At 36.1% G+C, this 16071-nt stretch overlaps 1 pseudogene; it reads right to left on the bottom strand.

Annotated features, from left to right (window-relative positions):
- The window catches only part of LOC120143047, a 56851-nt pseudogene that overhangs the window by 17022 nt on the left and 23758 nt on the right, over positions 1–16071 (bottom strand).

Genomic DNA, 16071 nt, shown 5'->3' on the forward strand with positions numbered 1-16071 from the left:
AGGCATTTGACAAATTAAAAACAGAATCATGATCAAATTGCATTAAATAAAAATCCAAGGAAACAAATCATATACAAATAGTGACCAAAATGGAAGAAAACAAAACAGGGTTCTAGCACCGCAAATACGTAGCTTTACAAGGACCCAAGCCCTAATTATACCAATTTTGTTAATTGTCAGTAAACACTTTCGTTAAATGTTAACAGTAGGTGACTATATTGAAACTATTTAAAAAATTCAATAGTCATATTGACACAAATTTAAAAATGATGGTCATTTCGCGACCCAACTCATGGTTAGGTGGTCATTTATGTAGTTTACCCTACTTTTTTTTTTCAAAAAAATGAATTTATTGGTTGAACTAGAAAGGAAGGTTCAAGTGATTTAACAAAAAGTCCTAAAACATTGCTTTTAGCGTAATTATAATTAAAAACGGATGTAAAATTTTATATTAGAGGGTGAATATATAAAATATATAAAAGTTTACGGAAGAGAATAGGGCAAATGGCTGAGATAATGTGTTGAATTTTTTTTCTCAAATAGTCCACTCAAGTAATATTTTCCCATACTAGGATGTTTTGAATAGAAACTTGGAAAAGACCTCAAGATTATCCTGCGTCTTCACAAAATTCCTTTTTTTTTGCTCTACAAAGTGGAAGACGCGTCATGGAAAAAATGAATTCGCATGGATTACCATGCGCTTTGCCTTGAGACTATAGAAAACACCCTAGTTCATAAATTAATTTAGTGAGAACTCTATACCAGGAAAACTTTTTTCCAACGCCCTATTTGGGTAAGGAAGCCGGGAAGAATGACTTTATAAAATTTTGAGTAAATTATATGTATAGTACCTAAACTATTAGTTTTGGTCAGTTTTAGTACTTAAAACTTTTATTTTTTTCATACCAAGCATTTAGTTTTTTGTTTCATTTTAGTACCTCGCCAATAAAAACTTAATGACACTGCATTTTTATGGGTAAACTACATCATTCATCCCTCAACTATCTTCTTACTCCTATTTTGGTACTAAAATTTAAAAAAAAAATCATTTATCTACTCAACTTTCACATTGCTCCTATTTTAATCACTCTAATTTATTTCATTAATATTTTTTGACATGACATTTATTATCATTATTTTATTAATATATAATTAAAAATAAAAAATAATTTTGAAAGTTAGAGTGATTAAATTAGGAGTAATTTGAAAGTTAAGTAATTAAATTAAAAAATTAAATTTTAATGACCATAATATGAGTGAGAAGATAGTTAGTGATGAATGATGAAATTTACCCATAAAAATGTGTCACCTTTAAATCAAGCATTAAGTTTTTTATGGTGAGGTACTAAAACGAAACGAAAGCTAAACGTTAGGTATAATTTTAAAAAAAATTAAAAATTTAGGTAATAAAACAAACCAAAAATGATAGTTTAGGTACTAAACGTGTAATTTACCCTAAAATTTTATGGAAGACTAAAACAAAGTAGTAATTGAAAATATAAAGAAAGAAATCTAAATTATAGGAAAATTTGAAAATTTTAGAGGAAGAGAAAATCCCCACCAACTCCCCCTATGTTGATCCCTAAATTAAGAATGGGCAAAATGATAACGAGGAAGAAACTTAACTTTATCTAATGGGTTTTCAGCATTTTGCAATAATACAAGGATTGATTAATCAAGAGACTAGCCACCTACATTTATACAAGGGAATGTTAAAGTTTATCCAAAAAAATCTCGAACAAAAGATAGATACAAATAAATTTCTTTGCATAAAAAAATGAACTACAACAGGGTAACAAATTATTGAAAGACCATCAATAATTGGAAATCAGAATCAAACATCGTGAAAAAACTATCTCTAGAATGCAAAATGCATATCAAAATCCAATTTGAGAGTCCAAAGTAGGAAAGACCAAGAAAACGAATAAGCGACATCTTGATCAGTTGAGGCGACATCAAATCTAACCTTGAGAAAATTAAATAAAAAGAACTTGTTAGGATTTGCGGAAGATCGAATTGACAACCGAAAAAGTGTGCAAGAGGGGTAAATTGGCAGAAAATTGTTTAGGAAGTAAGGAGAATAAAAGATAGAAAAATTGACACGGCAATTTATAGTGGTTCTACTTCTCAACTAAGTCTACATCCACTACCTTAACTTCTCACTAAGGATTTTCTAACAAATTCACTAATTTGTTCTTTCTTTTTCAAAGATCAAGAGTAACAGAACTGTCAAACAACCAATGAAGAAGACCAAAACTGTACCAAAAGGTAGAGGAATGTAATAAAAATAAAATTATTAGAAACTCAAAAAATGAAGGAAAAATAAAAATAAAATGTGATATAAGAAACTAAAAAAAATGAAATATCAATAATTGGTGATCACCAATTATCTCATGATTGATCTTTGGACATATTTTTACATGTACCTAACCTAAATCGACTAATAAAAAAATCTATATTTTGTCAAGTATTTCAAGAATCCAAATTTTTTTTGTCACACCCTAAAATTTATAGATTAACATTAATAATTTTTAATGAATGTATTCAGGGACTAAGCCGTTACAGTAAGGAAATTTTGAGTTTAATTCGTAAGCTTCGAGTAAGTTTAGGGACCTGAATCATGATTTACCCATTTTTCTTGGCTAAAACTTATGGTTAGGGTAGTTTGAACCCACATCTTCTTGAAGACCTTCCCCAAAGCCTTAACTATTTAGGCTAGGTTACAGTAGCTGATAGGATTTTCTAAAAATATCCTTTAAGATTTCTGGTTGAAATTTTAAATCCCCAAATTCCATTTCCCAATCAGAGCCAAATCCCTAAATTCCATTTCCCAATCAGAGCCAAATCCCTAAAAACATCCCTCAATTTCGTTCCAAACCCGTCACTCTCCACCAATCCAAAATCGTCATCTAGCCACCATTTACGACACCGCCAGTACCAACAGGAGTGTCGACCCATCCCGATCAAAATTCGACCGCCCTCTTCTCGTGAGACGTCATCGTCAGCCACTAAAAGTTGTTTGAATGTTTGATGGATAAATAAATCATCATCATTATTTTTTTGTGATTTCTGGTTGATTACAACGTCTATTCGTCACACCGTCACCGCCGTTGAACTCCTCGAGTTTGTACAAATAAAATCGGACCGGTGTTACTCTCCACCGTCATCGTTTTTTTACTGTTGTTGGGAAAGCTTTTGGTTGCTTAATTTTGTTTTTCATCAACATTTTGGCTGGTTTATTAAGGTTATCTGAGTTAAATTTGGTGTTTTAGAGTATCCTGATTAATTCACCACCTTCCCCATCCCTGTCGCTGCCCTAGGCGCCACCACACGCGTTGGCTTCGCTCCCCAATTAGAATATTCAAGAACCAGTCCGAGTCAATCCGAACTGATCTGACTCGTTGACTTTGACCTGACTGTTGACAAGACCCGTTGACTTTGATCAAGAAGTCATTTTTTTAAAATCCTATTTTATGTTTTTTGAAGTCCTGAGTCCAAACCCGATATATGTTTCGTCAAATTATAACTCAAAAGCCTCTAAATTGACCATGGAAGCCGAACATGCATGTTTATTTTCTAATTAAATTGGTTAAGGAAGTATAAAGAATGTACAATGACTGATTTATGACTTTATTTATGATAGGTACCTGTGATTCTCCCGATCGTACGACTGTTCGACCTATCTTCTCTCAATCTGTCCGACTCGTGAGCCTGTGATTACTCATACGACTCAGTAATCATATTAAATGTGATGGTTATTATATTTATCTTATAGTAACTCTATTTTGATTTGATTTAGGATCATGTACTGCTGTAGATCATAGCGAGACTGGTACTCAGTAAATTTTCTGGATCGACCTGTTTTGCGAGGTGTATTCCCTATGTGCTATATGACTATTTATATTTATACTGAAAGTATGATTTTGATTTACGAATGTTGACTGATCAATACTCTGATATATTGATTTACTGTTTATAAACTATGGTTGCTGATATATGTTTTCTGGTTACTTGTTTTTACTAGAAAATATACATATGCCTGATTTATGGATTATAAAACTATTGCTTACTACTTGAATTGTTTTATTGAGATATTGTTTGGGTAGGATTCTGGAGTATAAAGGTTTAGCTCTGATTAAATTGGTAATTCCTTACAGACCTACGGTGACTCTTAGAGAGGCTCTTAGGCCCCAAAATACTCCCTTAGGTAAGCTCTAAGGCCCCAAGGTACTTGGGTAGGCTCTAAGGCCTCAAGGTACTTCCTTAGGTGGCCCCTAGGTCCAATGGGCCTAGAGTAAGTCCTTATGGATGTAATTTTGTGGTATTGCATATGGTGTATGGTTGGAAGGTAACTAAATGTTTTTACCGAAATCTTTACTGTCATTTTTATTCTATGAAACTAAATTTGGTTTTTAAAGATTTAGCCATATGTTTTTACTTTTCACTCTTGGGACACAGTGAGCTCCTTAGCTCACTCCCCCCAAAATTTCCTTTTTTCAGATATTCTAGATATGCACCCCAAACCTGACACTTGGAGGATCGACACATTTCGTACATTATATTTTGTTGTAATGTTTTCATCTTCTGAATTACCTTTATTTTGATAATATGTGTCTATATTTTGTTATATTTGATAACTGATTTGATGACACATTTTTATATTGCCTCTGATGTATGGATTATTTTGATATTGGATATTAATATTTTGTTTAACTTGTAATATTTCATGTTTTATATTACTCTATTTGGGTTTTATTATTATTATTATTATTATTATTATTATTATTATTATTATTTTAAAAGATGTTATTATTTTAAAGTGATGGAATCGTTTTGAAAATTTATTGTAATCTGTTAGATCTAATCATATCGTATAGGCTGAGTCTAGAAGTTACATTTTTTTAACTACCATCAAATGATTTCGACATATATAATTATAAATTTAACTCAAATGTAGAAAGTATATATATTTTATTGATGATCAAAATCATGAACCCCGTTGGTTACCCATTCAAATGAAGCATCTCAGCTCGAAATAAGAAATCAAATTAATCTTTCATAAGGCAAAAAGAAAAACATTCAATCAATCAATAATAACAAGTAAGTGAGCAATTACGTATACATATTTTACAGATGTAACTACTTGAATATAAGATAGTATTTTTTTTATATCTGAGATCATTTGATGAATTCATATAAATAAATTTAACTGTGAATGATATGATGAAATGAGAGCGCGGAGCGCCCCCATGCAATCAAAGAAGTGAGAGAAACAACGTAATGTGATGGAACACAGCAACCCCACAAGGGAATGATCGTCTGCTAAATTGATTATGAATGCCAATTAATCTGCTTGTACTGGTGCATCAGAATGAGAAAAAAAAGAAGTGATTACAGTGAGTTTCACCCACAGGCAAATACTGGGAATGGGCCTTGCCACCTAATGTGGGGAAAAGGAAGTGTAGAGATGGTACAACAAGGAAGATTGGCGGATCTCTTTGATCATCAATAATTTAAAAGCAAAGAGACCCACCATTTTTGAAAAGGATAACACTTCACTTACCATCTCAGATTGTACACTCTGACCCTAGCTGCTGCCTGCTCTTCCACACCTCACCTGCTTTCACCTCCCTCCCTGTACTCTATATTTCTTTTATACCCTTTTATTCTGCAGTGCTGGCCAGGGATTTATGTCGTTGTAGTCGTATTTTGAATTGTGTTACGTTTATCGCAATTATAGATATAACGGGTGTTATTACGATCATTACGAATATCACGATCGTACAATAATGATTCCAAATGACACATTTACTGTTATATAACGATTCATGTTTCAGAATCTTTACTACTTACGTATACATGGATATAATAAGTTTTGAATTAAACAAAGAATTAATTTTGAATTGAAATTGATATAATAAGTTTTCTACACATATACATGGATACCCGTACCATATTTATACGAATATAGTAAAATTTATATAGTATAAAATAGTTATAACTTGATAAAAAAATAAATATCTTTAAAATAATTAAAATTGTATAATACTCGTACCATATTTATACGAATATAGTAAAATAATTTTGAAGCTATATAGCCATTGTTCTCGCCCCGTAAATAATCAGTTTCGTTATCAAAAACAAGAATCCTTTGCCCATATTTAGTATTTTCTTTCCTGAATTTGTTCCTTTACTATTTCTTCTTCCCAGCAGTCACTGGCCATTGATCTAGTGCTCTTCTTTTTTAAGTATAATCTTCGTAAAGGTTTTCAAGCTTGTAGTTGTATGGTAGATCCGTTAGATCTATATGCACAAAAACCCATCATGCACTTTAAGATCTTCAATTATAATTGGTATGTAAATTTGCAGTAGAAGGAAGTGTTTTTTTTGGTTGAATTGTAATCAGTTTTGTTTGGTTGAATTAGGGTTTTCTGTCTAGGGTAAGTTTAAATTCTCTTCTAGATCACTAAACCAATCCCATGCAGCTTCTTATATATCACAGTTAGGTTGGCTGATGCAAAGTGCTTTTATTCAAGGAATTGATGATGTTCCAAATCCCTTAGAAAGGTTCCTTTTGCGATTACAAGATAGGATATGTTCAAAACTTTCTTAAACAATATGTTAGCACGTATATTGTGTTGGATATATGAACTGCAAAACTACACCGTTAGCATTGACTGAAAATATAAACAGTAATTAAGAAGAACAGATTCGTAAACCGTGTCGTGGTAAGAACCACTGCCTTAGAAACGAATTCGCCTCGATGTGTGTAATCGCTGCAGTAGGCGGACCGTCCCCCGAGGTTAACACGGTCGCTCCGAATTCCGTACACCCGAAACCGGAGTGGACTGCTGGTGGTATTGCACTTCTGATCGGAAAGCACTCAGAGAGAACTCACAGAGAGAACTTTAGAAAACACTTTGGTAAGTGAATTGTGAATGTTTTGGAGTGAGTTGAGAAGCTGAATATAGCTCTCTATTTATAGGCTAGAAATAGGGTTAAAGTCGTCCATAAAATTTCAGGATTAAACCTCTTATTTGTAACAGCTGAAACGACTAGATGAACCTGACTCAGAAATAGTCCAGGTTCATTGTATCATTATTCAGCTGTTATAACTCCCGAAATTATATCATGTAACCCCTGGAATTAAATCAAATAACTCCTGTAACTCCTGATATTAACAGCTTGTCTCCTCTGTACAAAGCTGTAAATCAGTCCAGGTACATCTTAACGTTTCTGATTTAATTTAGGAATAAACTGTTTAATTTCTGATAAAAAATAATTCAGCTGTTATTATTTGAAATTCAAACAGTCCTCAGCAGCCTATAAATATCAGTTGATATCTTTCACATTTTCCATTTGTTTCTTTCAAAGAGAAATTCCTCAAGAATTTTCTCTAAAAGATAGTATCCGCGCGGACGTGTCGAAGACACGTATTACCACGACCACGACCACGACCACGACCTCGACCTCGACCTCGACCACGACCACGACCACGAGCCGAGCCGAGCCGAGCCGTGCCGTGCCGTGCCGAGCCGAGACGAGACGGACGGACGGCGGCGGCGGTGCGCGAGAGCCCCCCTTGTTCTCTATCACTCAACAAGGAAGTGGAATGTCAAGCCTTAAATACCATTCCCAATAGTGTTTCCAACACTATGTGGGATTGAGCATTACCAACATTCCCCCACTAATGCGAAAGAAATCTTCTGAAACTCGAAAACAAGCTTTCCAGAAGAGTAATAGCGAGATTAGTTGCTTAAGCACTAGTGAACATATCTGGAACTAGTACATAGTGATGATGAGCAATCCTTCTCTTAGATAAGTGAAACTAGTCTGGAACTTTCTAAGATCAGGGTAAACTCATAACACACAACTAACCCCTTCATCCACCTGAGTCCTCGATGTGTAAGATATATATACAAAAGTATATTTGGCCATCTTACCTCAGGATTCTAGTAAGTGTGCTAGAAAAATAGCCCAACATTTTTCATAGAAGGCGGCTAACCCTTCTCACTTACATAGGTTATTTCATCAAGTTTATCTCAACATAAACCACCCTTTAAAAAGGAATATGAAATAATTAAGAGCTTTATAATAGCTCAACCTCACAAAGGGTATGGTGACTTTTTTCAAGTTCATTATAATGAACCACCCAAACTCTGGGCTAAGAAGTCATTAAGAATAAATATTCAACCTCATTTATCGGTAAATTCAATAAGTCCTTCTCACTAGAACCATCCAAATACTTGGATTTGAATTTATTAAGAGTTTAACAAACTCAACCTTTCTGTCGGTAAGTTCATCATTTCCTACCCACTCACTCTGGGTTATGAACTTATTAAGAATAGATATTCAGCCAAAATCGGTAAATTCATCAAGTCTTTCTCACTAAGACCACCCAAAGCCTGGGCTATGAATTTATTAAGAGCAATTAAGCTCATCCTGGGCATGCACATTATTCATCATAGGGATAGGCAGTAGGAATGTGCACTATGAGTCTTTCCATGGTTTCGTTTGACCACATGGAACTTAGATAACTAAGTTGGGTATCCACCATGAATTCCTCAACCAATGGGCTTTAGACCCATCCCCCTCGACGAATCTAGGACCAGCTTCCGACTTAACCCTTTGGTAAGTGGATCTGCTAGGTTCCTTTCCGACTTCACATACTCTAAAGAGAGCACTCCATTCTTTATCAAGTGTCTAACTGATTCATGTCTTATGCGAATGTGTCTTTTCTTACCATTGTAAGCTTGGTTCTTAGCCACACATATCGCAGCTTGTGAATCACACAACAATGAAACTGGAGGAGTCGGCCTTCCCCACAACGGAATATCTGCTAACAAGCTTCTGAGCCACTCGGCTTCTTGCCCAGCTAGGTCAAGAGCTATAAACTCTGACTCCATGGTAGAACGAGCAATACAAGTCTGCTTTGATGATTTCCACGAGATCGCTGCTCCACCCAAAGTAAAAACATACCCGCTCGTAGAGCTTACCTCATCATTATCAGAAACCCAGTTGGCATCACAATATCCTTCCAATACCGCAGGAAAGCCAACAAACTCAAGTTTCCAATTCACAGTACCCTTAAGATACTTCAGTAAGCGTTTAAGCGCAATCCAGTGCTCACCACTCGGATTATGAGTATATCTACTTAGTCTACTCACAGCATAAGCAATATCAGGCCGAGTATAGTTCATTAAGAACATTAAACTTCCGATTAATTTAGCATATTCAGTTTGGGAAACACTACTTCCTTTATTCTTAACTAGATGTATGCTAGGGTCATAAGGAGTTCGAACAGGGACGACATCAAAACTGTCAAATTTCTTTAGCACTTTCTCTATATAATGTGCTTGACATAAAGAAAATCCCTTCTCAGTTTTGGTAATTTTGACTCCTAAGATTACATCTACTTCTCCCAAATCTGTCATCTCAAACTTAGTGGACAAGAAATTTTTAACTTTGTTAATGGACTCAATGTTAGAACTGAAAATCAACATGTCGTCAACATAAAGACTTATGATAACATATTCAGTTTCAAACATCTTCGAATACACACAAGCATCCGAACCATTCACAACAAAACCAAAACTAAGAATAGTTTTATGAAATTTCTCATACCACTGTTTAGGAGCCTGCTTAAGTCCATAGAGTGACTTTTTGAGTCTACAAACTTTACCTTCCATACCAGGTGCCTCAAAACCTAGTGGCTGCTCCATGTAAATCTCCTCATCTAGATCCCCATTCAAGAAAGCAGTCTTAACATCCATTTGATGTACCTGCAACTTATGAATAGAGGCTAGTGCAAATAATGCACGAATCGTTGAGATTTTTGTAACGGGAGAGTATGTATCAAAGTAGTCTAAACCAAACCTTTGAGTGAACCCTTTGACGACTAACCTTGCCTTGTATCGCTGAATCGAACCATCTGGCCTTAGTTTCTTCCGGAAGACCCATTTGTTGGAGATTGGTTTGAATCCCTTAGGCAAGTCAACTAATTCCCAAGTATGATTAGACATTATCGATTCTAGTTCATCATTAACAGCGCTTTTCCAAAAACTAGCATCGATAGATCTTATAGCTTCTTCAAAAGTTTTAGGATCCTCATCTAATAGAAAAATTTGAGCTATAGGATCTGAAATGAAGTCTAAATCATTTATCTCAGAAATAAAGGAAGTAATAAAATCTGGTCCAAAAGAGGTTTCAACTCTTTGCCTTTTACTTCTTCTAGGCTCAAAATCATTTTGTTCAGAAGACCTAGCAGGTTTACTAGAAGAAGTTGATGGAATATATTCTATTTGTGTTTCAATATTTATTCTCGGTTCCTTTAAAGGAAAAGTATTTTCAAAGAAAACAGCATCTCTTGATTCACAAATAGAATAATCTTGTAAAAGCATGAATCTGTATGCAGCACTATTCGTAGCATACCCTATAAACACTGCATCAACGGTTTTAGGTCCGATGGTGAACTTCTTAAAGTCTGGCAAGCCCACTTTAGCCAGACACCCCCACACTTTCAGGTATTGTAAATTAGGAGCGTATCCTTTCCACAATTCATATGGGGTAGAATCTAATTTCTTATGAGGAACTCGGTTCAAGATATGAGTTGCCGATAGAATGGCCTCCCCCCACATGTTATCAGATAACCCAGAACTTATTAGTAAAGAATTCATCATCTCTTTTAAAGTTCTATTTTTCCTTTCGGCTATACCATTCTGTTGAGGAAAATAGGGGGCTGATGTTTCATGAATTATGCCATTCTTTTCACAAATATCTTTTAAGAAATTAGATCCATATTCACCACCTCTATCAGATCTAACTCGTTTGATTCTCCTATCTAACTGATTTTCAACTTCTGCCTTATAAATAAGAAAGAAGTTTTCAGCTTCATCTTTAGTTCTTAGGAGATAAACTTTTGTATATCTTGAATAATCATCTACAAAAGTTATGTAGTAGTGTTTTCCTCCTTTACTTTCAGTGTTTCTAAAATCTGCTAGATCAGTATGAATGAGTTCTAACAGTTCAGTCTTTCTATTAGAAACAGTCTTAAAGTGAGGTTTAGTATGCTTAGCTTCTACACAAATCTCACATTTGTTAAAGCTAGTTGTGTCTAGTTTAGGCAGAACATTCATATTCATTAATTTCTTTAAAGCATGAATATTCACGTGTCCTAATCTAGCATGCCACATATCAATGGATTCAACAATATAAGCAGAAGTGGTAGCTTTATTTTCATTAAATTGAGTTTCTATGACAAATAAACCATTGCTTAAAAACCCTTTCCCCACATAATCACCATTTCGGGAAAGTACAAGTTTATCTGCCTCAAAAACTAACTTAATGCCTGCCTTATTCAGAAGCCCACCACTTATCAAATTTCTACGCAAGGCAGGTACAAACAGAACATTATTTAAAGCCAGAGTTTTACCAGAAGTCAGCTTGAGTAAAACCTTGCCTTTGCCTAGCACTTCAGAGCTGCTAGAGTTCCCCATGTACACACGTTCACCAGTGTTTCCATCCTCGAACTCAGTGAAAACTCCTTCCTTGCGCAGAAATGCTTCGAAGCGCCAGTGTCAACTACCCATTCTGAACTGTTCTCCACCAGATTAACTTCTGAGACCACCGCAGCAATGATCTCATCATCTTCTTCTACAACGTGCATCTGTGGCTTGTTGTCATTCTGGCGGTCTGAGCGGTGTTGGCATTGGTAAGCCTTGTGGCCAGGTAAACCGCAGACATAACACTTGAACGTCTTTCCTTCCGGTTTGGCCTTTCCTGACTTCTTGAAGTTGGTAGCCTTCTGTGGTTTCGTCTTTTTGTCTTGATTCCCACGTTTCATGATCTTCTTAAATTTGGACTCAACCAAGTTAGCTCTAAAAGATAAATTACTCATAGAATTAGTAAGCTTATCTTTTAAACGGTTGGCTTCTTCAATCTTCATATGGCCCACAAGTTCTTCAAGCGAAATGTCTCTCTTCTTATGCTTAAGAGAGTTACGGTAATCGGACCAGGACTTGGGCAGTTTCTCAATGAGTACATTGGCTTGCAGCACCTCACACATTTGCATCCCTTCAGCGATGATGTCAGCGACTAAGTTCTCATAGTCATGGACTTGATCCATTATTGGCTTGTCGTCTGTCATCTGGAATTTGAGCCATTCGCCGACAACGTACTTCTTGATCCCCGCATCATCCGCACCATACTTCTTGTCGAGAGTGTCCCATATTGCCTTGGCACTCTTTTCTCTAAGGAACATATCAAATAGTTTATTTGACATGTGGCTGAGCAGATGTCCTCGTACCGTCTTGTTATCCTTCTCGAATTTCTCGTAAGTAGCGAGAGCGGCGGCGGCAGTTGCTAAGGCATCATCATTGAGGACCGCATCAGCATCATTACCAACAGCTGGGGTTGGCGGCATGGTAGGTGGTGGCTTGAGCAACACGTAATCAAGATCAAGTTGCTCGAAGAATATAAGAATTCTTTGGGACCACCTTCTATAGTTCTTTCCATCAAGTGCATCGAGCTTGGAAAGATCGGGAATGAGTTTGCTCAAAGGTGTCGACATGATTGCAGTTTATGGGAATTCGTTTCTAAATTGTTGGATATATGAACTGCAAAACTACACCGTTAGCATTGACTGAAAATATAAACAGTAATTAAGAAGAACAGATTCGTAAACCGTGTCGTGGTAAGAACCACTGCCTTAGAAACGAATTCGCCTCGATGTGTGTAATCGCTGCAGTAGGCGGACCGTCCCCCGAGGTTAACACGGTCGCTCCGAATTCCGTACACCCGAAACCGGAGTGGACTGCTGGTGGTATTGCACTTCTGATCGGAAAGCACTCAGAGAGAACTCACAGAGAGAACTTTAGAAAACACTTTGGTAAGTGAATTGTGAATGTTTTGGAGTGAGTTGAGAAGCTGAATATAGCTCTCTATTTATAGGCTAGAAATAGGGTTAAAGTCGTCCATAAAATTTCAGGATTAAACCTCTTATTTGTAACAGCTGAAACGACTAGATGAACCTGACTCAGAAATAGTCCAGGTTCATTGTATCATTATTCAGCTGTTATAACTCCCGAAATTATATCATGTAACCCCTGGAATTAAATCAAATAACTCCTGTAACTCCTGATATTAACAGCTTGTCTCCTCTGTACAAAGCTGTAAATCAGTTTAGGAATAAACTGTTTAATTTCTGATAAAAAATAATTCAGCTGTTATTATTTGAAATTCAAACAGTCCTCAGCAGCCCATAAATATCAGTTGATATCTTTCACATTTTCCATTTGTTTCTTTCAAAGAGAAATTCCTCAAGAATTTTCTCTAAAAAGATAGTATCCGCGCGGACGTGTCGAAGACACGTATTACCACGACCACGACCACGACCACGACCACGACCACGACCACGACCACGACCACGACCACGACCACGACCACGACCACGACCTCGACCACGACCACGACCACGAGCCGAGCCGAGCCGAGCCGAGCCGAGCCGAGCCGAGCCGTGCCGTGCCGTGCCGAGCCGAGACGAGACGGACGGACGGCGGCGGCGGTGCGCGAGAGCCCCCCTTGTTCTCTATCACTCAACAAGGAAGTGGAATGTCAAGCCTTAAATACCATTCCCAATAGTGTTTCCAACACTATGTGGGATTGAGCATTACCAACATATTGTTCATGTAAACAAGATGGAAGAGCAGTCGTTGTTTGCAAATGTAGCATCATCAAGATTCACATGCAACGTGGCACACACATTTATATGTATACGTCTATGTATATAGTTTTGGCCTGAGAATCTTGATGATGCTGCATTGGCAATTAATGGCTATGGAAGAACACCGGCACAGTTCATTTCCATTGATCCATACTCCAAGAAACTAGGACAAGAGGGTATAAAATGCTTGTGAATCTCTTGCTTCTTTTTGCCTGTTAATTAAAGATTTATGTTGTTTTCAGCTGAATGTGGTTTTCAATGGCAGATGGATGTGCAAAGACAGCAAGCTTATCAGGAAGATCAGATTCGTTTCACCTGCAAATTTCAGTTGGTGGTCCTTTTCTCTTCAGTTGTCAATCATGTTGTTCCCTGTTTTATAATTCTTTTGTTAATTGGTTGTTCCAAGTGAGTGATCAGATGGTTTTGTTTTAACCACATCCAAATCCCAACACTTATTCATAATTTGCTTGTTTAATTTTTAGCACAAATACATCCTCTTTGCACAAATGTGATTATAGTTTGTGACACCTTAATTTGATTCGATCCGTAGATCAAAGAAATAAAGCATTACACGGAATCATCAAAAGAGATAAACTCAAATTTTCTTTTTAAATCACATCGTACTAATCATTGAGATGTCATCTTTTGAAATCATACATAAAAATATAAATATTTAAGTTCACAAAAGTCGGGAGCTCCTAATACATCTCAAAATGACACGTATAAAGTATTTCAAAAATAGAGTTACGACTTAAATACATGAAGGTCTATGAATAGTATAAGACTTCTAAATAGACTAAAGACATACTCTACTGCTCTGAATGATTTGGAATGCATGTTGTGCGATAAGCTTCTTGACGATCCTCCTAAGAACCTACGTACGGAAACAAATTCCGAACGTTGAGCTCACAAGCTTAGTGCCATACTGATAACCATACTATACTATATTACATGAGTTCATCATATGGCCAGGCTAGCAAGTAAGGACAAAAACATACAAGTACGCTAAACACAAATGCTTATGTAAGCATCATGGTGTGGTCGGAGGGTTCGCTGCATCTCGAGACTCACACCCCTCTATCCTACCTATAGTACCCTCGGGTACCTAGGGTGAGATGCATCAAAAACGTATATTCGACCAACCTACTACTTTGAGTACTTTGGGCATTTGTGCCCAGCCAACAACTGAAGTGTCGTGGCAATAACTGAGATATATCTGAATATTCTAAACAAACAAGACAATCGTCATACTTGCTAGAGTAACTTGGGTGTCCTCATTATTTCCGAACGTCACTTAGTTTTATGACAGCTTACTTCATAAGCTTTCTTATGCTTTTTTTATAATTATTAATTGTTCTCACTTGTAAGTTTATTAAAGAAGTATTGACAGTCCTAAACCCTTTCCCGAACCCTTCTCTCAAGGTTAGACTTTTTGTCCAAAACTATATATATGATGATACCGATACTAAAGCCTCATAAGATCAATACTGACATGACAATATTGATATTCTCCCTTGGTAATGATATCAAAATTACATTTGATATTCTAAAATTAACTTATAGTATCGATACTCTTAGGTGGAGTATCAATACCCCATCCTTGGATATCGATGCCCTATGGACAGGATACCAATACTACCCATCTAAAACCCCTTATTTTAACTATCTAAAGAACAATATCAGTACTGTTCATCCAGTACAGATATTCAAGCCCATAAATGTTGTATTTTCTCACAAAAATGACATCTCATTTTACCCATTTGCCTATTTAAGGCCCTTAAACATTTTTTAAGTCTTATATAAGTCATTTTTCATGTTGAATAATATCAAATGTCATGATTTACCATGGATGCACTTACATGCTTAATGAACTCATACATCTAATGACTCACATGTGGTATAGAAGAGTTAGAAATGTATTAACTTAGTCCTAAGCTGCTAGAAACAACCATAACTCAACCAAGCACAAACTTCTCCTTGACTTTGTTCTCGGAACTTTCTCCAACCTCTTTCACTAATCAAAAGATAAGAAAACGAGTTGGCAACTCACTTATGAACTTAGAAACGAATTAAAAACACTTCCGAAGATTTAAATCCACTAAAAATGAGATGGTTTAATAAGGATTTCTAAACCCTTACTTATGGCCACCACGATCAACCCTTGATTTTGTGGGCTTAAAAGGAAGCTCTAATGATGTTGATTGAGGATCTTACCTTCACTGATTCGAACTAGTGATGTTGAAGGATAAAACTAACACCTTTGAGGAAGTTAAAAAAGAGAAGGAACGTGTTTGAGAGGAAGAAGACGAGCTTTTGGGAAATGAGGGAGTGAAACAAGCTGCACAGTTACA

Source organism: Hibiscus syriacus, unplaced genomic scaffold (genome assembly GCF_006381635.1).
Source record: "Hibiscus syriacus cultivar Baekdansim isolate YM2019G1 unplaced genomic scaffold, ASM638163v2 tig00110833_pilon, whole genome shotgun sequence".
Classification (NCBI taxonomy): domain Eukaryota; kingdom Viridiplantae; phylum Streptophyta; class Magnoliopsida; order Malvales; family Malvaceae; genus Hibiscus; species Hibiscus syriacus.